This window comes from Salvelinus fontinalis, unplaced genomic scaffold, assembly GCF_029448725.1.
Source record: "Salvelinus fontinalis isolate EN_2023a unplaced genomic scaffold, ASM2944872v1 scaffold_0099, whole genome shotgun sequence".
Classification (NCBI taxonomy): Eukaryota; Metazoa; Chordata; class Actinopteri; order Salmoniformes; family Salmonidae; genus Salvelinus; species Salvelinus fontinalis.
In genome coordinates, this window is record NW_026600308.1 from 198,111 (window position 1) to 221,676 (window position 23,566).

General features: G+C 45.6%; 9 non-coding genes across 9 annotated transcripts; 7 read left to right on the forward strand and 2 right to left on the reverse strand.

Moving 5' to 3' along the window:
- Positions 1-2,336: 2,336 nt before the first annotated feature.
- On the forward strand, positions 2,337-2,410 carry trnaf-aaa (transfer RNA phenylalanine (anticodon AAA)). Its single transcript has one exon. It is a non-coding gene; the product is annotated as a tRNA-Phe (tRNA).
- A 1,024-nt stretch (positions 2,411-3,434) lies between these two features.
- On the forward strand, positions 3,435-3,508 carry trnai-aau (transfer RNA isoleucine (anticodon AAU)). The gene has a single exon. It is a non-coding gene; the product is annotated as a tRNA-Ile (tRNA).
- Positions 3,509-5,080: 1,572 nt separating this feature from the next.
- On the forward strand, positions 5,081-5,154 carry trnaf-aaa (transfer RNA phenylalanine (anticodon AAA)). Its single transcript has one exon. It is a non-coding gene; the product is annotated as a tRNA-Phe (tRNA).
- A 3,220-nt stretch (positions 5,155-8,374) lies between these two features.
- trnai-aau (transfer RNA isoleucine (anticodon AAU)) lies at positions 8,375-8,448 on the forward strand. Its single transcript has one exon. It is a non-coding gene; the product is annotated as a tRNA-Ile (tRNA).
- A 4,313-nt stretch (positions 8,449-12,761) lies between these two features.
- trnai-aau (transfer RNA isoleucine (anticodon AAU)) lies at positions 12,762-12,835 on the forward strand. The gene has a single exon. It is a non-coding gene; the product is annotated as a tRNA-Ile (tRNA).
- A 266-nt stretch (positions 12,836-13,101) lies between these two features.
- Positions 13,102-13,174, reverse strand: trnaa-agc (transfer RNA alanine (anticodon AGC)). Its single transcript has one exon. It is a non-coding gene; the product is annotated as a tRNA-Ala (tRNA).
- Positions 13,175-15,296: 2,122 nt separating this feature from the next.
- trnaa-agc (transfer RNA alanine (anticodon AGC)) lies at positions 15,297-15,369 on the reverse strand. Its single transcript has one exon. It is a non-coding gene; the product is annotated as a tRNA-Ala (tRNA).
- Positions 15,370-19,350: 3,981 nt separating this feature from the next.
- On the forward strand, positions 19,351-19,424 carry trnai-aau (transfer RNA isoleucine (anticodon AAU)). The gene has a single exon. It is a non-coding gene; the product is annotated as a tRNA-Ile (tRNA).
- A 3,773-nt stretch (positions 19,425-23,197) lies between these two features.
- trnai-aau (transfer RNA isoleucine (anticodon AAU)) lies at positions 23,198-23,271 on the forward strand. The gene has a single exon. It is a non-coding gene; the product is annotated as a tRNA-Ile (tRNA).
- The last annotated feature ends 295 nt before the right edge of the window (positions 23,272-23,566 follow it).

The window sequence follows — 23,566 nt, forward strand, 5'->3', positions numbered from 1 at the left end:
TCCCCAGCCTGTATGATTTGCCACAAGGAGCAACCAAGAGGGTCCAGTCTTGTCAGGCTATGCTGTTGGTGGACTTGCTCGTTTACGCGCCAGCACTGGCCGAGGCTCTGTGCATCCTAAAAATGTTGCTCCTTCACAAGCTGCCGGTTAGCTCCGTTGGTTAGAGCATGGTGCTAATAACGCCAAGGTCATAGGGTCGATACCCGTACTGGCCATGAGGTACATTTTAAGTTGTTGTTTTTCTTTACCCTCTGCATTGGCTTCAAGGAAACTTCCCACAGCTTTGTTTGTGGGCATCAATTGTGTGTGCTACGCTGCTCCTCTGATAGTAAGTCATGTCATTCGTTTTCATCTGACATTGTGACATCAGTGTTACATGAAAGTTGCTTGTCATTGTTACATGACAGTAGGTTGTAGTTAGACAAAACTGCATGAAGTGTGAACTGGAGCTTTCTTGGATGCACAAAAAAAAATGTTTTTTGGAGAATGTGGGCATCGATCCCACTACCTCTCGCATGCTAAGCAAGCACTCTACCAGTTGAGCTAATTCCCCAGCATTTATGATTTGCCACAAGGAGCAACCAAGAGGGTCCAGTCTTGTCAGGCTATGCTGTTGGTGGACTTGCTCGTTTACGCGCCTGCACTGGCCGAGGCTCTGTGCATCCTAAAAATGTTGCTCCTTCGCAAATGGCCGGTTAGCTCAGCTGGTTAGAGCGTGGTGCTAATAACCCCAAGGTCGTGGGTTCGATCCCCGTACTGGCCATGAGGTACATTTTAAGTTGTTGCTTTTCTTTACCCTCTGCATTGGCTTCAAGAAAACTTCCCACACCTTTGTTTGTGGGCATCAATTGTGTGTGCTACGCTGCTCCTCTGAAAGTAAGTCATGTCATTCGTTTTCATCTGACATTGTGACATCAGTGTTACATGAAAGTTGCTTGTCATTGTTACATGACAGTAGGTTGTCGTTAGACAAAACTGCATGAAGTGTGAACTGGAGCTTTCTTGGATCCACAAAAAAATTGTGTTTCTTGGAGAATGTGGGCATCGATCCCACTACCACTCGCATGCTAAGCAATCACTCTACCATTTGAGCTAATTCCACCGGCCTGTATGATTTGCCACAAGGAGCAACCAAGAGGGTCTAGTCTTGTCAGGCTATGCTGTTGGTGGACTTGCTCGTTTACGCGCCACCACTGGCCGAGGCTCTGTGCATCCTAAAAATGTTGATCCTTTACAAGCGGCCGGTTAGATCCGTTAGTTAGAGCATGGTGCTAATAACGCCAAGGTCGTGGTTTTGATACCCGTACTGGCCATGAGGTACATTTTAAGTTGTTGTTTTTCTTTACCCTCTGCATTGGCTTCAAGGAAACTTCCCACAGCTTTGTTTGTGGGCATCAATTGTGTGTGCTACGCTGCTCCTCTGATAGTAAGTCATGTCATTCGTTTTCATCTGACATTGTGACATCAGTGTTACATGAAAGTTGCTTGTCATTGTTACATGACAGTAGGTTGTAGTTAGACAAAACTGCATGAAGTGTGAACTGGAGCTTTCTTGGATGCACAAAAAGAAATGTTTTTTGGAGAATGTGGGCATCGATCCCTCTACCTCTCGCATGCTAAGCAAGCACGCTACCTTTTGAGCTAATTCCCCAGCCTTTATGATTTGCCACAAGGAGCAACCAAGATGGTCCAGTCTTGTCAGGCTATGCTGTTGGTGGACTTGCTCGTTTACGCGCCAGCACTGGCCGAGGCTCTGTGCATCCTAAAAATGTTGCTCCTTTGCAAGCGGCCGGTTAGCTCAGTTGGTTAGAGCGTGCTGCTAATAACGCCAAGGTCGTGGGTTAGATCCCCGTACTGGCCATGAGGTACATTTTAAGTTGTTGTTTTTCTTTACCCTCTGCATTGGCTTCAAGAAAACTTCCCACACCTTTGTTTGTGGGCATCAATTGTGTGTGCTACGCTGCTCCTCTGAAAGTAAGTCATGTCATTCGTTTTCATCTGACATTGTGACATCAGTGTTACATGAAAGTTGCTTGTCATTGTTACATGGCAGTAGGTTGTCGTTAGACAAAACTGCATGAAGTGTGAACTGGAGCTTTCTTGGATGCACAAAAAAAAAAATTATTCTGGAGAATTTGGGCATCGCTCCCACTACCTCTCACATGCTAAGCAAGCACTCTACCATTTGAGCTAATTCCCCAGCCTGTATGATTTGCCACAAGGAGCAACCAAGATGGTCCAGTCTTGTCAGGCTATGCTGTTGGTGGACTTGCTCGTTTAAGCGCTAGCACTGGCCGAGGCTCTGTGCATCCTAAAAATGTTGCTCCTTTGCAAGCGGTCGGTTAGCTCAGTTGGTTAGAGCGTGGTGCTAAAAAAGCCAAGGTCTTGGGTTCGATCCCCGTACTGGCCATGAGATACATTTTAAGTTGTTGTTTTTCTTTACCCTCTGCATTGGCTTCAAGAAAACTTCCCACACCTTTGTTTGTGGGCATCAATTGTGTGTGCTACGCTGCTCCTCTGAAAGTAAGTCATGTCATTCGTTTTCATCTGACATTGTGACATCAGTGTTACATGAAAGTTGCTTGTCATTGTTACATGACAGTAGGTTGTCGTTAGACAAAACTGCATGAAGTGTGAACTGGAGCTTTCTTGGATCCACAAAAAAATTGTGTTTTTTTGGAGAATGTGGGCATCGCTCCCACTACCTCTCGCATGCTAAGCAAGCACTCTACCATTTGAGCTAATTCCCGAGCCTGTATGATTTGCCACAAGGAGCAACCAAGAGGGTCCAGTCTTGTCAGGCTATGCTGTTGGTGGACTTGCTCATTTAAGCGCCAGCACTGGCCGAGGCTCTGTGCATCCTAAAAATGTTGCTCCTTCACAAGCTGCCGGTTAGCTCCGTTGGTTAGAGCATGGTGCTAATAACGCCAAGGTCATAGGGTCGATACCCGTACTGGCCATGAGGTACATTTTAAGTTGTTGTTTTTCTTTACCCTCTGCATTGGCTTCAAGGAAACTTCCCACAGCTTTGTTTGTGGGCATCAATTGTGTGTGCTACGCTGCTCCTCTGATAGTAAGTCATGTCATTCGTTTTCATCTGACATTGTGACATCAGTGTTACATGAAAGTTGCTTGTCATTGTTACATGACAGTAGGTTGTAGTTAGACAAAACTGCATGAAGTGTGAACTGGAGCTTTCTTGGATGCACAAAAAAAAATGTTTTTTGGAGAATGTGGGCATCGATCCCACTACCTCTCGCATGCTAAGCAAGCACTCTACCAGTTGAGCTAATTCCCCAGCATTTATGATTTGCCACAAGGAGCAACCAAGAGGGTCCTGTCTTGTCAGGCTGTGCTGTTGGTGGACTTGCTCGTTTACGCGCCAGCACTGGCCGAGGCTCTGTGCATCCTAAAAATGTTGCTCCTTCGCAAATGGCCGGTTAGCTCAGCTGGTTAGAGCGTGGTGCTAATAACGCCAAGGTCGTGGGTTCGATCCCCGTACTGGCCATGAGGTACATTTTAAGTTGTTGCTTTTCTTTACCCTCTGCATTGGCTTCAAGAAAACTTCCCACACCTTTGTTTGTGGGCATCAATTGTGTGTGCTACGCTGCTCCTCTGAAAGTAAGTCATGTCATTCGTTTTCATCTGACATTGTGACATCAGTGTTACATGAAAGTTGCTTGTCATTGTTACATGACAGTAGGTTGTCGTTAGACAAAACTGCATGAAGTGTGAACTGGAGCTTTCTTGGATCCACAAAAAAATTGTGTTTCTTGGAGAATGTGGGCATCGATCCCACTACCACTCGCATGCTAAGCAATCACTCTACCATTTGAGCTAATTCCCCAGCCTGTATGATTTGCCACAAGGAGCAACCAAGAGGGTCTAGTCTTGTCAGGCTATGCTGTTGGTGGACTTGCTCGTTTACGCGCCACCACTGGCCGAGGCTCTGTGCATCCTAAAAATGTTGCTCCTTTACAAGCGGCCGGTTAGATCCGTTAGTTAGAGCATGGTGCTAATAACGCCAAGGTCGTGGTTTTGATACCCGTACTGGCCATGAGGTACATTTTAAGTTGTTGTTTTTCTTTACCCTCTGCATTGGCTTCAAGGAAACTTCCCACAGCTTTGTTTGTGGGCATCAATTGTGTGTGCTACGCTGCTCCTCTGATAGTAAGTCATGTCATTCGTTTTCATCTGACATTGTGACATCAGTGTTACATGAAAGTTGCTTGTCATTGTTACATGACAGTAGGTTGTAGTTAGACAAAACTGCATGAAGTGTGAACTGGAGCTTTCTTGGATGCACAAAAAAAAATGTTTTTTGGAGAATGTGGGCATCGATCCCTCTACCTCTCGCATGCTAAGCAAGCACGCTACCATTTGAGCTAATTCCCCAGCCTTTATGATTTGCCACAAGGAGCAACCAAGATGGTCCAGTCTTGTCAGGCTATGCTGTTGGTGGACTTGCTCGTTTACGCGCCAGCACTGGCCGAGGCTCTGTGCATCCTAAAAATGTTGCTCCTTTGCAAGCGGCCGGTTAGCTCAGTTGGTTAGAGCGTGCTGCTAATAACGCCAAGGTCGTGGGTTAGATCCCCGTACTGGCCATGAGGTACATTTTAAGTTGTTGTTTTTCTTTACCCTCTGCATTGCCTTCAAGAAAACTTCCCACACCTTTGTTTGTGGGCATCAATTGTGTGTGCTACGCTGCTCCTCTGAAAGTAAGTCATGTCATTCGTTTTCATCTGACATTGTGACATCAGTGTTACATGAAAGTTGCTTGTCATTGTTACATGGCAGTAGGTTGTCGTTAGACAAAACTGCATGAAGTGTGAACTGGAGCTTTCTTGGATGCACAAAAAAAAAAATTATTCTGGAGAATGTGGGCATCGCTCCCACTACCTCTCACATGCTAAGCAAGCACTCTACCATTTGAGCTAATTCCCCAGCCTGTATGATTTGCCACAAGGAGCAACCAAGATGGTCCAGTCTTGTCAGGCTATGCTGTTGGTGGACTTGCTCGTTTAAGCGCTAGCACTGGCCGAGGCTCTGTGCATCCTAAAAATGTTGCTCCTTTGCAAGCGGTCGGTTAGCTCAGTTGGTTAGAGCGTGGTGCTAAAAAAGCCAAGGTCTTGGGTTCGATCCCCGTACTGGCCATGAGATACATTTTAAGTTGTTGTTTTTCTTTACCCTCTGCATTGGCTTCAAGAAAACTTCCCACACCTTTGTTTGTGGGCATCAATTGTGTGTGCTACGCTGCTCCTCTGAAAGTAAGTCATGTCATTCGTTTTCATCTGACATTGTGACATCAGTGTTACATGAAAGTTGCTTGTCATTGTTACATGACAGTAGGTTGTCGTTAGACAAAACTGCATGAAGTGTGAACTGGAGCTTTCTTGGATCCACAAAAAAATTGTGTTTTTTTGGAGAATGTGGGCATCGCTCCCACTACCTCTCGCATGCTAAGCAAGCACTCTACCATTTGAGCTAATTCCCGAGCCTGTATGATTTGCCACAAGGAGCAACCAAGAGGGTCCAGTCTTGTCAGGCTATGCTGTTGGTGGACTTGCTCGTTTACGCGCCAGCACTGGCCGAGGCTCTGTGCATCCTAAAAATGTTGCTCCTTCACAAGCTGCCGGTTAGCTCCGTTGGTTAGAGCATGGTGCTAATAACGCCAAGGTCATAGGGTCGATACCCGTACTGGCCATGAGGTACATTTTAAGTTGTTGTTTTTCTTTACCCTCTGCATTGGCTTCAAGGAAACTTCCCACAGCTTTGTTTGTGGGCATCAATTGTGTGTGCTACGCTGCTCCTCTGATAGTAAGTCATGTCATTCGTTTTCATCTGACATTGTGACATCAGTGTTACATGAAAGTTGCTTGTCATTGTTACATGACAGTAGGTTGTAGTTAGACAAAACTGCATGAAGTGTGAACTGGAGCTTTCTTGGATGCACAAAAAAAAATGTTTTTTGGAGAATGTGGGCATCGATCCCTCTACCTCTCGCATGCTAAGCAAGCACTCTACCATTTGAGCTAATTCCCCAGCCTTTATGATTTGCCACAAGGAGCAACCAAGATGGTCCAGTCTTGTCAGGCTATGCTGTTGGTGGACTTGCTCGTTTACGCGCCAGCACTGGCCGAGGCTCTGTGCATCCTAAAAATGTTGCTCCTTTGCAAGCGGCCGGTTAGCTCAGTTGGTTAGAGCGTGCTGCTAATAACGCCAAGGTCGTGGGTTAGATCCCCGTACTGGCCATGAGGTACGTTTTAAGTTGTTGTTTTTCTTTACCCTCTGCATTGGCTTCAAGAAAACTTCCCACACCTTTGTTTGTGGGCATCAATTGTGTGTGCTACGCTGCTCCTCTGAAAGTAAGTCATGTCATTCGTTTTCATCTGACATTGTGACATCAGTGTTACATGAAAGTTGGTTGTCATTGTTACATGACAGTAGGTTGTCGTTAGACAAAACTGCATGAAGTGTGAACTGGAGCTTTCTTGGATCCACAAAAAAATTGTGTTTTTTGGAGAATGTGGGCATCGATCCCACTACCACTCGCATGCTAAGCAAGCACTCTACCATTTGAGCTAATTCCCCAGCCTGTGTGATTTGCCACAAGGAGCAACCAAGAGGGTCCAGTCTTGTCAGGCTATGCTGTTGGTGGACTTGCTCCTTTACGCGCCAGCACTGGCCGAGGCTCTGTGCATCCTAAAAATGTTGCTCCTTCACAAGCTGCCGGTTAGCTCCGTTGGTTAGAGCATGGTGCTAATAACGCCAAGGTCATAGGGTCGATACCCGTACTGGCCATGAGGTACATTTTAGGTTGTTGTTTTTCTTTACCCTCTGCATTGGCTTCAAGGAAACTTCCCACAGCTTTGTTTGTGGGCATCAATTGTGTGTGCTACGCTGCTCCTCTGATAGTAAGTCATGTCATTCGTTTTCATCTGACATTGTGACATCAGTGTTACATGAAAGTTGCTTGTCATTGTTACATGACAGTAGGTTGTAGTTAGACAAAACTGCATGAAGTGTGAACTGGAGCTTTCTTGGATGCACAAAAAAAAATGTTTTTTGGAGAATGTGGGCATCGATCCCTCTACCTCTCGCATGCTAAGCAAGCACTCTACCATTTGAGCTAATTCCCCAGCGTTTATGATTTGCCACAAGGAGCAACCAAGATGGTCCAGTCTTGTCAGGCTATGCTGTTGGTGGACTTGCTCGTTTACGCGCCAGCACTGGCCGAGGCTCTGTGCATCCTAAAAATGTTGCTCCTTTGCAAGCGGCCGGTTAGCTCAGTTGGTTAGAGCGTGCTGCTAATAACGCCAAGGTCGTGGGTTAGATCCCCGTACTGGCCATGAGGTACATTTTAAGTTGTTGTTTTTCTTTACCCTCTGCATTGGCTTCAAGAAAACTTCCCACACCTTTGTTTGTGGGCATCAATTGTGTGTGCTACGCTGCTCCTCTGAAATTAAGTCATGTCATTCGTTTTCATCTGACATTGTGACATCAGTGTTACATGAAAGTTGCTTGTCATTGTTACATGGCAGTAGGTTGTCGTTAGACAAAACTGCATGAAGAGTGAACTGGAGCTTTCTTGGATGCACAAAAAAAAAATGTATTCTGGAGAATGTGGGCATCGCTCCCACTACCTCTCACATGCTAAGCAAGCACTCTACCATTTGAGCTAATTCCCCAGCCTGTATGATTTGCCACAAGGAGCAACCAAGATGGTCCAGTCTTGTCAGGCTATGCTGTTGGTGGACTTGCTCGTTTAAGCGCTAGCACTGGCCGAGGCTCTGTGCATCCTAAAAATGTTGCTCCTTTGCAAGCGGTCGGTTAGCTCAGTTGGTTATAGCGTGGTGCTAATAAAGCCAAGGTCGTGGGTTCGATCCCCGTACTGGCCATGAGATACATTTTAAGTTGTTGTTTTTCTTTACCCTCTGCATTGGCTTCAAGAAAACTTCCCACACCTTTGTTTGTGGGCATCAATTGTGTGTGCTACGCTGCTCCTCTGAAAGTAAGTCATGTCATTCGTTTTCATCTGACATTGTGACATCAGTGTTACATGAAAGTTGCTTGTCATTGTTACATGACAGTAGGTTGTCGTTAGACAAAACTGCATGAAGTGTGAACTGGAGCTTTCTTGGATCCACAAAAAAATTGTGTTTTTTTGGAGAATGTGGGCATCGCTCCCACTACCTCTCGCATGCTAAGCAAGCACTCTACCATTTGAGCTAATTCCCGAGCCTGTATGATTTGCCACAAGGAGCAACCAAGAGGGTCCAGTCTTGTCAGGCTATGCTGTTGGTGGACTTGCTCATTTAAGCGCCAGCACTGGCCGAGGCTCTGTGCATCCTAAAAATGTTACTCTTTTGCAAGCGGCCGGTTAGCTCAGTTGGTTAGAGCGTGGTGCTAATAACGCCAAGGTCGTGGGTTCGATCCCCGTACTGGCCATGAGATACATTTTAAGTTGTTGTTTTTCTTTACCCTCTGCATTGGCTTCAAGAAAACTTCCCACACCTTTGTTTGTGGGCATCAATTGTGTGTGCTACGCTGCTCCTCTGAAAGTAAGTCATGTCATTCGTTTTCATCTGACATTGTGACATCAGTGTTACATGAAAGTTGGTTGTCATTGTTACATGACAGTAGGTTGTCGTTAGACAAAACTGCATGAAGTGTGAACTGGAGCTTTCTTGGATCCACAAAAAAATTGTGTTTTTTGGAGAATGTGGGCATCGATCCCACTACCACTCGCATGCTAAGCAAGCACTCTACCATTTGAGCTAATTCCCCAGCCTTTATGATTTGCCACAAGGAGCAACCAAGAGGGTCCAGTCTTGTCAGGCTATGCTGTTGGTGGACTTGCTCGTTTACGCGCCAGCACTGGCCGAGGCTCTGTGCATCCTAAAAATGTTGCTCCTTCACAAGCTGCCGGTTAGCTCGTTGGTTAGAGCATGGTGCTAATAACGCCAAGGTCATAGGGTCGATACCCGTACTGGCCATGAGGTACATTTTAAGTTGTTGTTTTTCTTTACCCTCTGCATTGGCTTCAAGGAAACTTCCCACACCTTTGTTTGTGGGCATCAATTGTGTGTGCTACGCTGCTCCTCTGATAGTAAGTCATGTCATTCGTTTTCATCTGACATTGTGACATCAGTGTTACATGAAAGTTGCTTGTCATTGTTACATGACAGTAGGTTGTAGTTAGACAAAACTGCATGAAGTGTGAACTGGAGCTTTCTTGGATGCACAAAAAAAAATGTTTTTTGGAGAATGTGGGCATCGATCCCTCTACCTCTCGCATGCTAAGCAAGCACTCTACCATTTGAGCTAATTCCCCAGCCTTTATGATTTGCCACAAGGAGCAACCAAGATGGTCCAGTCTTGTCAGGCTATGCTGTTGGTGGACTTGCTCGTTTACGCGCCAGCACTGGCCGAGGCTCTGTGCATCCTAAAAATGTTGCTCCTTTGCAAGCGGCCGGTTAGCTCAGTTGGTTAGAGCGTGCTGCTAATAACGCCAAGGTCGTGGGTTAGATCCCCGTACTGGCCATGAGGTACATTTTAAGTTGTTGTTTTTCTTTACCCTCTGCATTGGCTTCAAGAAAACTTCCCACACCTTTGTTTGTGGGCATCAATTGTGTGTGCTACGCTGCTCCTCTGAAAGTAAGTCATGTCATTCGTTTTCATCTGACATTGTGACATCAGTGTTACATGAAAGTTGGTTGTCATTGTTACATGACAGTAGGTTGTCGTTAGACAAAACTGCATGAAGTGTGAACTGGAGCTTTCTTGGATCCACAAAAAAATTGTGTTTTTTGGAGAATGTGGGCATCGATCCCACTACCACTCGCATGCTAAGCAAGCACTCTACCATTTGAGCTAATTCCCAAGCCTGTATGATTTGCCACAAGGAGCAACCAAGAGGGTCCAGTCTTGTCAGGCTATGCTGTTGGTGGACTTGCTCGTTTACGCGCCAGCACTGGCCGAGGCTCTGTGCATCCTAAAAATGTTGCTCCTTCACAAGCTGCCGGTTAGCTCCGTTGGTTAGAGCATGGTGCTAATAACGCCAAGGTCATAGGGTCGATACCCGTACTGGCCATGAGGTACATTTTAAGTTGTTGTTTTTCTTTACCCTCTGCATTGGCTTCAAGGAAACTTCCCACAGCTTTGTTTGTGGGCATCAATTGTGTGTGCTACGCTGCTCCTCTGATAGTAAGTCATGTCATTCGTTTTCATCTGACATTGTGACATCAGTGTTACATGAAAGTTGCTTGTCATTGTTACATGACAGTAGGTTGTAGTTAGACAAAACTGCATGAAGTGTGAACTGGAGCTTTCTTGGATGCACAAAAAAAAATGTTTTTTGGAGAATGTGGGCATCGATCCCTCTACCTCTCGCATGCTAAGCAAGCACTCTACCATTTGAGCTAATTCCCCAGCCTTTATGATTTGCCACAAGGAGCAACCAAGATGGTCCAGTCTTGTCAGGCTATGCTGTTGGTGGACTTGCTCGTTTACGCGCCAGCACTGGCCGAGGCTCTGTGCATCCTAAAAATGTTGCTCCTTTGCAAGCGGCCGGTTAGCTCAGTTGGTTAGAGCGTGCTGCTAATAACGCCAAGGTCGTGGGTTAGATCCCCGTACTGGCCATGAGGTACATTTTAAGTTGTTGTTTTTCTTTACCCTCTGCATTGGCTTCAAGAAAACTTCCCACACCTTTGTTTGTGGGCATCAATTGTGTGTGCTACGCTGCTCCTCTGAAAGTAAGTCATGTCATTCGTTTTCATCTGACATTGTGACATCAGTGTTACATGAAAGTTGCTTGTCATTGTTACATGACAGTAGGTTGTCGTTAGACAAAACTGCATGAAGTGTGAACTGGAGCTTTCTTGGATCCACAAAAAAATTGTGTTTTTTGGAGAATGTGGGCATCGATCCCACTACCACTCGCATGCTAAGCAAGCACTCTACCATTTGAGCTAATTCCCCAGCCTGTATGATTTGCCACAAGGAGCAACCAAGAGGGTCCAGTCTTGTCAGGCTATGCTGTTGGTGGACTTGCTCGTTTACGCGCCAGCACTGGCCGAGGCTCTGTGCATCCTAAAAATGTTGCTCTTCACAAGCTGCCGGTTAGCTCCGTTGGTTAGGGCATGGTGCTAATAACGTCAAGGTCATAGGGTCGATAACCGTACTAGCAATGAGGTACATTTTAAGTTGTTGTTTTTCTTTACCCTCTGCATTGGCTTCAAGGAAACTTCCCACAGCTTTGTTTGTGGGCATCAATTGTGTGTGCTACGCTGCTCCTCTGATAGTAAGTCATGTCATTCGTTTTCATCTGACATTGTGACATCAGTGTTACATGAAAGTTGCTTGTCATTGTTACATGACAGTAGGTTGTAGTTAGACAAAACTGCATGAAGTGTGAACTGGAGCTTTCTTGGATGCACAAAAAAAAATGTTTTTTGGAGAATGTGGGCATCGATCCCTCTACCTCTCGCATGCTAAGCAAGCACTCTACCATTTGAGCTAATTCCCCAGCCTTTATGATTTGCCACAAGGAGCAACCAAGATGGTCCAGTCTTGTCAGGCTATGCTGTTGGTGGACTTGCACGTTTACGCGCCAGCAATGGCCGAGGCTCTGTGCATCCTAAAAATGTTGCTCCTTTGCAAGCGGCCGGTTAGCTCAGTTGGTTAGAGCGTGCTGCTAATAACGCCAAGGTCGTGGGTTAGATCCCCGTACTGGCCATGAGGTACATTTTAAGTTGTTGTTTTTCTTTACCCTCTGCATTGGCTTCAAGAAAACTTCCCACACCTTTGTTTGTGGGCATCAATTGTGTGTGCTACGCTGCTCCTCTGAAAGTAAGTCATGTCATTCGTTTTCATCTGACATTGTGACATCAGTGTTACATGAAAGTTGGTTGTCATTGTTACATGACAGTAGGTTGTCGTTAGACAAAACTGCATGAAGTGTGAACTGGAGCTTTCTTGGATCCACAAAAAAATTGTGTTTTTTGGAGAATGTGGGCATCGATCCCACTACCACTCGCATGCTAAGCAAGCACTCTACCATTTGAGCTAATTCCCGAGCCTGTATGATTTGCCACAAGGAGCAACCAAGAGGGTCCAGTCTTGTCAGGCTATGCTGTTGGTGGACTTGCTCGTTTACGCGCCAGCACTGGCCGAGGCTCTGTGCATCCTAAAAATGTTGCTCCTTTACAAGCGGCCGGTCAGCTCCGTTGGTTAGAGCATGGTGCTAATAACGCCAAGGTCGTGGGTACGATACCCGTACTGGCCATGAGGTACATTTTACGTTGTTGTTTTTCTTTACCCTCTGCATTGGCTTCAAGGAAACTTCCCACAGCTTTGTTTGTGGGCATCAATTGTGTGTGCTACGCCGCTCCTCTGATAGTAAGTCATGTCATTCGTTTTCATCTGACATTGTGACATCAGTGTTACATGAAAGTTGCTTGTCATTGTTACATGACAGTAGGTTGTAGTTAGACAAAACTGCATGAAGTGTGAACTGGAGCTTTCTTGGATGCACAAAAAAAAAATGTTTTTTGGAGAATGTGGGAATCAATCCCACTACCTCTCGCATGCTAAGCAAGCACTCTACCATTTGAGCTAATTCCCCAGCCTTTATGATTTGCCACAAAGAGCAACCAAGATGGTCCAGTCTTGTCAGGCTATGCTGTTGGTGGACTTGCTCGTTTACGCGCCAGCACTGGCCGAGGCTCTGTGCATCCTAAAAATGTTGCTCCTTTGCAAGCGGCCGGTTAGCTCAGTTGGTTAGAGTGTGGTGCTAATAACGCCAAGGTCGTGGGTTCGATCCCCGTACTGGCCATGAGGTACATTTTAAGTTGTTGTTTATCTTTACCCTCTGCATTGGCTTCAAGAAAACTTCCCACACCTTTGTTTGTGGGCTTCAATTCTGTGTGCTACGCTGCTCCTCTGAAAGTAAGTCATGTCATTCGTTTTCATCTGACATTGTGATATCAGTGTTACATGAAAGTTGCTTGTCATTGTTACATGACAGTAGGTTGTCGTTAGACAAAACTGCATGAAGTGTGAACTGGAGCTTTCTTGGATCCACAAAAAAATTGTGTTTTTTGGAGAATGTGGGGATCGATCCCACTACCACTCGCATGCTAAGCAAGCACTCTACCATTTGAGCTAATTCCCCAGCCTGTATGATTTGCCACAAGGAGCAACCAAGAGGGTCCAGTCTAGTCAGGCTATGCTGTTGGTGGACTTGCTCGTTTACGCGCCAGCACCGGCCGAGGCTCTGTGCATCCTAAAAATGTTGCTCCTTTACAAGCGGCCGGTTAGCTCCGTTGGTTAGAGCATGGTGCTAATAACTCCAAGGTTGTGGGTTCGATACCCGTACTGGCCATGAGGTACATTTTTAGTTGTTGTTTTTCTTTACCCTCTGCATTGGCTTCAAGGAAACTTCCCACAGCTTTGTTTGTGGGCATCAATTGTGTGTGCTACGCTGCTCCTCTGATAGTAAGTCATGTCATTCGTTTTCATCTGACATTGTGACATCAGTGTTACATGAAAGTTGCTTGTCATTGTTACATGACAGTAGGTTGTAGTTAGACAAAACTGCATGAAGTGTGAACTGGAGCTTTCTTGGATGCACAAAAAAAAAATGTTTTTTGGAGAATGTGGGCATCGATCCCACTACCTCTCGCATGATACGCAAGCACTCTACCATTTGAGCTAATTCCCCAGCCTTTATGATTTGCCACAAGGAGCAACCAAGATGGTCCAGTCTTGTCAGGCTATGCTGTTGGTGGACTTGCTCGTTTACGCGCCAGCACTGGCCGAGGCTCTGTGCATCCTAAAAATTTGCAATTTAGCAAGTGGCTGGTTAGCTCAGTTGGTTAGAGCTTGATGCTAATAACGTCAAGGTCGTGGGTTCGTTCCCCGTACTGGCCATGAGGAACATTTTAAGTTGTTGTTTTTCTTTACCCTCTGCATTGGCTTCAAGAAAACTTCCCACACCTTTGTTTGTGGGCATCAATTGTGTGTGCTACGCTGCTCCTCTGAAAGTAAGTCATGTCATTCGTTTTCATCTGACATTGTGACATCAGTGTTACATGAAAGTTGCTTGTCATTGTTACATGACAGTAGGTTGTCGTTAGACAAAACTGCATGAAGTGTGAACTGGAGCTTTCTTGGATCCACAAAAAAATTGTGTTTTTTGGAGAATGTGGGCATCGATCCCACTACCACTCGCATGCTAAGCAAGCACTCTACCATTTGAGCTAATTCCCGAGCCTGTATGATTTGCCACAAGGAGCAACCAAGAGGGTCCAGTCTTGTCAGGCTATGCTGTTGGTGGACTTGCTCGTTTACGCGCCAGCACTGGCCGAGGCTCTGTGCATCCTAAAAATGTTCCTCCTTTACAAGCGGCCGGTCAGCTCCGTTGGTTAGAGCATGGTGCTAATAACGCCAAGGTCGTGGGTTCGATACCCGTACTGGCCATGAGGTACATTTTACGTTGTTGTTTTTCTTTACCCTCTGCATTGGCTTCAAGAAAACTTCCCACAGCTTTGTTTGTGGGCATCAATTGTGTGTGCTACGCCGCTCCTCTGATAGTAAGTCATGTCATTCGTTTTCATCTGACATTGTGACATCAGTGTTACATGAAAGTTGCTTGTCATTGTTACATGACAGTAGGTTGTAGTTAGACAAAACTGCATGAAGTGTGAACTGGAGCTTTCTTGGATGCACAAAAAAAAAATGTTTTTTGGAGAATGTGGGAATCAATCCCACTACCTCTCGCATGCTAAGCAAGCACTCTACCATTTGAGCTAATTCCCCAGCCTTTATGATTTGCCACAAAGAGCAACCAAGATGGTCCAGTCTTGTCAGGCTATGCTGTTGGTGGACTTGCTCGTTTACGCGCCAGCACTGGCCGAGGCTCTGTGCATCCTAAAAATGTTGATCCTTTGCAAGCGGCCGGTTAGCTCCGTTGGTTAGAGCATGGTGCTAATAAAGCCAAGGTCGTGGGTTCGATCCCCGTACTGGCCATGACGTACATTTTAAGTTGTTGTTTATCTTTACCCTCTGCATTGGCTTCAAGAAAACTTCCCACACCTTTGTTTGTGGGCTTCAATTCTGTGTGCTACGCTGCTCCTCTGAAAGTAAGTCATGTCAATCGTTTTCATCTGACATTGTGATATCAGTGTTACATGAAAGTTGCTTGTCATTGTTACATGACAGTAGTTTGTCGTTAGACAAAACTGCATGAAGTGTGAACTGGAGCTTTCTTGGATCCACAAAAAAATTGTGTTTTTTGGAGAATGTGGGGATCGATCCCACTACCACTCGCATGCTAAGCAAGCACTCTACCATTTGAGCTAATTCCCCAGCCTGTATGATTTGCCACAAGGAGCAACCAAGAGGGTCCAGTCTAGTCAGGCTATGCTGTTGGTGGACTTGCTCGTTTACGCGCCAGCACTGGCCGAGGCTCTGTGCATCCTAAAAATGTTGCTCCTTTACAAGCGGCCGGTTAGCTCCGTTGGTTAGAGCATGGTGCTAATAACGCCAAGGTTGTGGGTTCGATACCCGTACTGGCCATGAGGTACATTTTAAGTTCTTGTTTTTCTTTACCCTCTGCATTGGCTTCAAGGAAACTTGCCACAGCTTTGTTTGTGGGCATCAATTGTGTGTGCTACGCTGCTCCTCTGATAGTAAGTCATGTCATTCGTTTTCATCTGACATTGTGACATCAGTGTTACATGAAAGTTGCTTGTCATTGTTACATGACAGTAGGTTGTAGTTAGACAAAACTGCATGAAGTGTGAACTGGAGCTTTCTTGGATGCACAAAAAAAAAACGTTTTTTGGAGAATGTGGGCATCGATCCCACTACCTCTCGCATGCTACGCAAGCACTCTACAATTTGAGCTAATTCCCCAGCCTTTATGATTTGCCACAAGGAGCAACCAAGATGGTCCAGTCTTGTCAGGCTATGCTGTTGGTGGACTTGCTCGTTTACGCGCCAGCACTGGCCGAGGCTCTGTGCATCCTAAAAATTTGCAATTTAGCAAGTGGCTGGTTAGCTCAGTTGGTTAGAGCGTGATGCTAATAACGCCAAGGTCGTGGGTTCGTTCCCCGTACTGGCCATGAGGAACATTCTAAGTTGTTGGTTTTCTTTACCCTCTGCATTGGCTTCAAGAAAACTTCCCACACCTTTGTTTGTGGGCATCAATTGTGTGTGCTACGCTGCTCCTCTGAAAGTAAGTCATGTCATTCGTTTTCATCTGACATTGTGACATCAGTGTTACATGAAAGTTGCTTGTCATTGTTACATGACAGTAGGTTGTCGTTAGACAAAACTGCATGAAGTGTGAACTGGAGCTTTCTTGGATCCACAAAAAAATTGTGTTTTTTGGAGAATGTGGGCATCGATCCAACTACCTCTCGCATGCTAAGTAAGCACTCTACCATTTGAGCTAATTCCCCAGCCTGTATGATTTGCCACAAGGAGCAACCAAGAGGGTCCAGTCTTGCCAGGCTATGCTGTTGGTGGACTTGCTCGTTTACGCGCCAGCACTGGCCGAGGCTCTGTGCATCCTAAAAATGTTGCTCCTTTACAAGCGGCCGGTTAGCTCCGTTGGTTAGAGCATGGTGCTAATAACGCCAAGGTCGTGAGTTCGATACCCGTATTGGCAATGAGGTACATTTTAAGTTGTTGTTTTTCTTTATCCTCTGCATTGGCTTCAAGGAAACTTCCCACAGCTTTATTTGTGGGCATCAATTGTGTGTGCTACGCTGCTCCTCTGATAGTAAGTCATGTCATTCGTTTTCATCTGACATTGTGACATCAGTGTTACATGAAAGTTGCTTGTCATTGTTACATGACAGTAGGTTGTAGTTAGACAAAACTGCATGAGGTGTGAACTGGAGCTTTCTTGGATGCACAAAAAAAAAAGTTTTTTTGGAGAATGTGGGCATCGATCCCACTACCTCTCGCGTGCTAAGCAAGCACTCTACCATTTGAGCTAATTCCCCAGCCTTTATGATTTGCCACAAGGAGCAACCAAGATGGTCCAGTCTTGTCAGGCTATGCTGTTGGTGGACTTGCTCGTTTACGCGCCAGCACTGGCCGAGGCTCTGTGCATCCTAAAAATGTTGCTCCTTTGCAAGTGGCCGGTTAGCTCAGTTGGTTAGTGCGTGGTGCTAATAACGCCCAGGTCGTGGGTTCGATACCCGTACTGGCCATGAGGTACATTTTAAGTTGTTGTTTTTCTTTACTTTCTGCATTGGCTTCAAGAAAACTTCCCACACCTTTGTTTGTGGGCATCAATTGTGTGTGCTACGCTGCTCCTCTGAAAGTAAGTCATGTCATTCGTTTTCATCTGACATTGTGACATCAGTGTTACATGAAAGTTGCTTGTCATTGTTACATGACAGTAGGTTGTCGTTAGACAAAACTGCATGAAGTGTGAACTGGAGCTTTCTTGGATCCACAAAAAAATTGTGTTTTTTGGATTATGTTGGCATCGATCCCACTACCACTCGCATGCTAAGCAAGCACTCTACCATTTGAGCTAATTCCCCAGCCTGTATGATTTGCCACAAGGAGCAACCAAGAGGGTCCAGTCTTGTCAGGCTATGCTGTTGGTGGACTTGCTCGTTTAAGCGCCAGCACTGGCCGAGGCTCTGTGCATCCTAAAAATGTTGCTCCTTTACAAGCTGCCGGTTAGCTCCGTTGGTTAGAACATGGTGCTAATAACGCCAAGGTTGTGGGGTCGATACCCGTACTGGCCATGAGGTACATTTTAAGTTGTTGTTTTTCTTTACCCTCTGCATTGGCTTCAAGGAAACTTCCCACAGCTTTGTTTGTGGGCATCAATTGTGTGTGCTACGCTGCTCCTCTGATAGTAAGTCATGTCATTCGTTTTCATCTGACATTGTGACATCAGTGTTACATGAAAGTTGCTTGTCATTGTTACATGACAGTAGGTTGTCGTTAGACAAAACTGCATGAAGTGTGAACTGGAGCTTTCTTGGATCCACAAAAAAATTGTGTTATTTTTTGGAGAATGTGGGCATCGATCCCGCTACCACTCGCATGCTAAGCAAGCACTCTACCATTTGAGCTAATTCCCCAGCCTGTATGATTTGCCACAAGGAGCAACCAAGAGGGTCCAGTCTTGTCAGGCTATGCTGTTGGTGGACTTGCTCGTTTACGCGCCAGCACTGGCCGAGGCTCTGTGCATCCTAAAAATGTTGCTCCTTTACAAGCTGCCGGTTAGCTCCGTTGGTTAGAGCATGGTGCTAATAACGCCAAGGTCGTGGGGTCGATACCCGTACTGGCCATGAGATACATTTTAAGTTGTTGTTTTTCTTTACCCTCTGCATTGGCTTCAAGGAAACTTCCCACAGCTTTGTTTGTGGGCATCAATTGTGTGTGCTACGCTGCTCCTCTGATAGTAAGTCATGTCATTCGTTTTCATCTGACATTGTGACATCAGTGTTACATGAAAGTTGCTTGTCATTGTTACATGACAGTAGGTTGTCGTTAGACAAAACTGCATGAAGTGTGAACTGGAGCTTTCTTGGATCCACAAAAAAATTGTGTTTTTTGGAGAATGTGGGCATCGATCCCACTACCACTCGCATGCTAAGCAAGCACTCTACCATTTGAGCTAATTCCCCAGCCTGTATGATTTGCCACAAGGAGCAACCAAGAGGGTCCAGTCTTGTCAGGCTATGCTGTTGGTGGACTTGCTCGTTTACGCGCCAGCACTGGCCGAGGCTCTGTGCATCCTAAAAATGTTGCTCCTTTACATTCGGCTGGTTAGCTCCGTTGGTTAGAGCATGGTGCTAATAACGCCAAGGTTGTGGGTTCGATACCCGTAATGGCCATGAGGTACATTTTAAGTTGTTGTTTTTCTTTACCCTCTGCATTGGCTTCAAGGAAACTTCCCACAGCTTTGTTTGTGGGCATCAATTGTGTGTGCTACGCTGCTCCTCTGATAGTAAGTCATGTCATTCGTTTTCATCTGACATTGTGACATCAGTGTTACATGAAAGTTGCTTGTCATTGTTACATGACAGTAGGTTGTAGTTAGACAAAACTGCATGAAGTGTGAACTGGAGCTTTCTTGGATGCACAAAAAAAAAATGTTTTTTGGAGAATGTGGGCATCGATCCCACTACCTCTCGCATGCTACGCAAGCACTCTACCATTTGAGCTAATTCCCCAGCCTTTATGATTTGCCACAAGTAGCAACCAAGATGGTCCAGTCTTGTCAGGCTATGCTGTTGGTGGACTTGCTCGTTTACGCGCCAGCACTGGCCGAGGCTCTGTGCATCCTAAAAATGTTGCTACTTTGCAAGTGGCCGGTTAGCTCAGTTGGTTAGAGCGTGGTGCTAATAACGCCAAGGTCGTGGGTTCGATACCCGTACTGGCCATTATGTACATTTTCAGTTGTTGTTTTTCTTTATCCTCTGCATTGGCTTCAAGAAAACTTCCCACACCTTAGTTTGTGGGCATCAATTGTGTGTGCTACGCTGCTCCTCTGAAAGTAAGTCATGTCATTCGTTTTCATCTGACATTGTGACATCAGTGTTACATGAAAGTTGCTTGTCATTGTTACATGACAGTAGGTTGTCGTTAGACAAAACTGCATGAAGTGTGAACTGGAGCTTTCTTGGATCCACAAAAAAATTGTGTTTTTTTGGAGAATGTGGGCATCGATCCCACTACCTCTCGCATGCTAAGTAAGCACTCTACCATTTGAGCTAATTCCCCAGCCTGTATGATTTGCCACAAGGAGCAACCAAGAGGGTCCAGTCTTGCCAGGCTATGCTGTTGGTGGACTTGCTCGTTTACGCGCCAGCACTGGCCGAGGCTCTGTGCATCCTAAAAATGTTGCTCCATTACAAGCGGCCGGTTAGCTCCGTTGGTTAGAGCATGGTGCTAATAACGCCTAGGACGTGGGTTCGATACCCGTACTGGACATGAGGTACATTTTAAGTTGTTGTTTTTCTTTACCCTCTGCATTGGCTTCAAGGAAACTTCCCACAGCTTTGTTTGTGGGCATCAATTGTGTGTGCTACGCTGCTCCTCTGATAGTAAGTCATGTCATTCGTTTTCATCTGACATTGTGACATCAGTGTTACATGAAAGTTGCTTGTCATTGTTACATGACAGTAGGTTGTAGATAGACGAAACTGCATGAAGTGTGAACTGGAGCTTTCTTGGATGCACAAAAAAAAAATGTTTTTTGGAGAATGTGGGCATCGATCCAACTACCTCTCGCGTGCTAAGCAAGCACTCTACCATTTGAGCTAATTCCCCAGCCTGTATGATTTGCCACAAGGAGCAACCAAGAGGGTCCAGTCTTGCCAGGCTATGCTGTTGGTGGACTTGCTCGTTTACGCGCCAGCACTGGCCGAGGCTCTGTGCATCCTAAAAATGTTGCTCCTTTACAAGCGGCCGGTTAGCTCCGTTGGTTAGAGCATGGTGCTAATAACGCCAAGGTCGTGAGTTCGATACCCGTATTGGCAATGAGGTACATTTTAAGTTGTTGTTTTTCTTTATCCTCTGCATTGGCTTCAAGGAAACTTCCCACAGCTTTATTTGTGGGCATCAATTGTGTGTGCTACGCTGCTCCTCTGATAGTAAGTCATGTCATTCGTTTTCATCTGACATTGTGACATCAGTGTTACATGAAAGTTGCTTGTCATTGTTACATGACAGTAGGTTGTAGTTAGACAAAACTGCATGAGGTGTGAACTGGAGCTTTCTTGGATGCACAAAAAAAAAAGTTTTTTTGGAGAATGTGGGCATCGATCCCACTACCTCTCGCGTGCTAAGCAAGCACTCTACCATTTGAGCTAATTCCCCAGCCTTTATGATTTGCCACAAGGAGCAACCAAGATGGTCCAGTCTTGTCAGGCTATGCTGTTGGTGGACTTGCTCGTTTACGCGCCAGCACTGGCCGAGGCTCTGTGCATCCTAAAAATGTTGCTCCTTTGCAAGTGGCCGGTTAGCTCAGTTGGTTAGTGCGTGGTGCTAATAACGCCCAGGTCGTGGGTTCGATACCCGTACTGGCCATGAGGTACATTTTAAGTTGTTGTTTTTCTTTACTTTCTGCATTGGCTTCAAGAAAACTTCCCACACCTTTGTTTGTGGGCATCAATTGTGTGTGCTACGCTGCTCCTCTGAAAGTAAGTCATGTCATTCGTTTTCATCTGACATTGTGACATCAGTGTTACATGAAAGTTGCTTGTCATTGTTACATGACAGTAGGTTGTCGTTAGACAAAACTGCATGAAGTGTGAACTGGAGCTTTCTTGGATCCACAAAAAAATTGTGTTTTTTGGATTATGTTGGCATCGATCCCACTACCACTCGCATGCTAAGCAAGCACTCTACCATTTGAGCTAATTCCCCAGCCTGTATGATTTGCCACAAGGAGCAACCAAGAGGGTCCAGTCTTGTCAGGCTATGCTGTTGGTGGACTTGCTCGTTTAAGCGCCAGCACTGGCCGAGGCTCTGTGCATCCTAAAAATGTTGCTCCTTTACAAGCTGCCGGTTAGCTCCGTTGGTTAGAACATGGTGCTAATAACGCCAAGGTTGTGGGGTCGATACCCGTACTGGCCATGAGGTACATTTTAAGTTGTTGTTTTTCTTTACCCTCTGCATTGGCTTCAAGGAAACTTCCCACAGCTTTGTTTGTGGGCATCAATTGTGTGTGCTACGCTGCTCCTCTGATAGTAAGTCATGTCATTCGTTTTCATCTGACATTGTGACATCAGTGTTACATGAAAGTTGCTTGTCATTGTTACATGACAGTAGGTTGTCGTTAGACAAAACTGCATGAAGTGTGAACTGGAGCTTTCTTGGATCCACAAAAAAATTGTGTTATTTTTTGGAGAATGTGGGCATCGATCCCGCTACCACTCGCATGCTAAGCAAGCACTCTACCATTTGAGCTAATTCCCCAGCCTGTATGATTTGCCACAAGGAGCAACCAAGAGGGTCCAGTCTTGTCAGGCTATGCTGTTGGTGGACTTGCTCGTTTACGCGCCAGCACTGGCCGAGGCTCTGTGCATCCTAAAAATGTTGCTCCTTTACAAGCTGCCGGTTAGCTCCGTTGGTTAGAGCATGGTGCTAATAACGCCAAGGTCGTGGGGTCGATACCCGTACTGGCCATGAGATACATTTTAAGTTGTTGTTTTTCTTTACCCTCTGCATTGGCTTCAAGGAAACTTCCCACAGCTTTGTTTGTGGGCATCAATTGTGTGTGCTACGCTGCTCCTCTGATAGTAAGTCATGTCATTCGTTTTCATCTGACATTGTGACATCAGTGTTACATGAAAGTTGCTTGTCATTGTTACATGACAGTAGGTTGTCGTTAGACAAAACTGCATGAAGTGTGAACTGGAGCTTTCTTGGATCCACAAAAAAATTGTGTTTTTTGGAGAATGTGGGCATCGATCCCACTACCACTCGCATGCTAAGCAAGCACTCTACCATTTGAGCTAATTCCCCAGCCTGTATGATTTGCCACAAGGAGCAACCAAGAGGGTCCAGTCTTGTCAGGCTATGCTGTTGGTGGACTTGCTCGTTTACGCGCCAGCACTGGCCGAGGCTCTGTGCATCCTAAAAATGTTGCTCCTTTACATTCGGCTGGTTAGCTCCGTTGGTTAGAGCATGGTGCTAATAACGCCAAGGTTGTGGGTTCGATACCCGTAATGGCCATGAGGTACATTTTAAGTTGTTGTTTTTCTTTACCCTCTGCATTGGCTTCAAGGAAACTTCCCACAGCTTTGTTTGTGGGCATCAATTGTGTGTGCTACGCTGCTCCTCTGATAGTAAGTCATGTCATTCGTTTTCATCTGACATTGTGACATCAGTGTTACATGAAAGTTGCTTGTCATTGTTACATGACAGTAGGTTGTAGTTAGACAAAACTGCATGAAGTGTGAACTGGAGCTTTCTTGGATGCACAAAAAAAAAATGTTTTTTGGAGAATGTGGGCATCGATCCCACTACCTCTCGCATGCTACGCAAGCACTCTACCATTTGAGCTAATTCCCCAGCCTTTATGATTTGCCACAAGTAGCAACCAAGATGGTCCAGTCTTGTCAGGCTATGCTGTTGGTGGACTTGCTCGTTTACGCGCCAGCACTGGCCGAGGCTCTGTGCATCCTAAAAATGTTGCTACTTTGCAAGTGGCCGGTTAGCTCAGTTGGTTAGAGCGTGGTGCTAATAACGCCAAGGTCGTGGGTTCGATACCCGTACTGGCCATTATGTACATTTTCAGTTGTTGTTTTTCTTTATCCTCTGCATTGGCTTCAAGAAAACTTCCCACACCTTAGTTTGTGGGCATCAATTGTGTGTGCTACGCTGCTCCTCTGAAAGTAAGTCATGTCATTCGTTTTCATCTGACATTGTGACATCAGTGTTACATGAAAGTTGCTTGTCATTGTTACATGACAGTAGGTTGTCGTTAGACAAAACTGCATGAAGTGTGAACTGGAGCTTTCTTGGATCCACAAAAAAATTGTGTTTTTTTGGAGAATGTGGGCATCGATCCCACTAC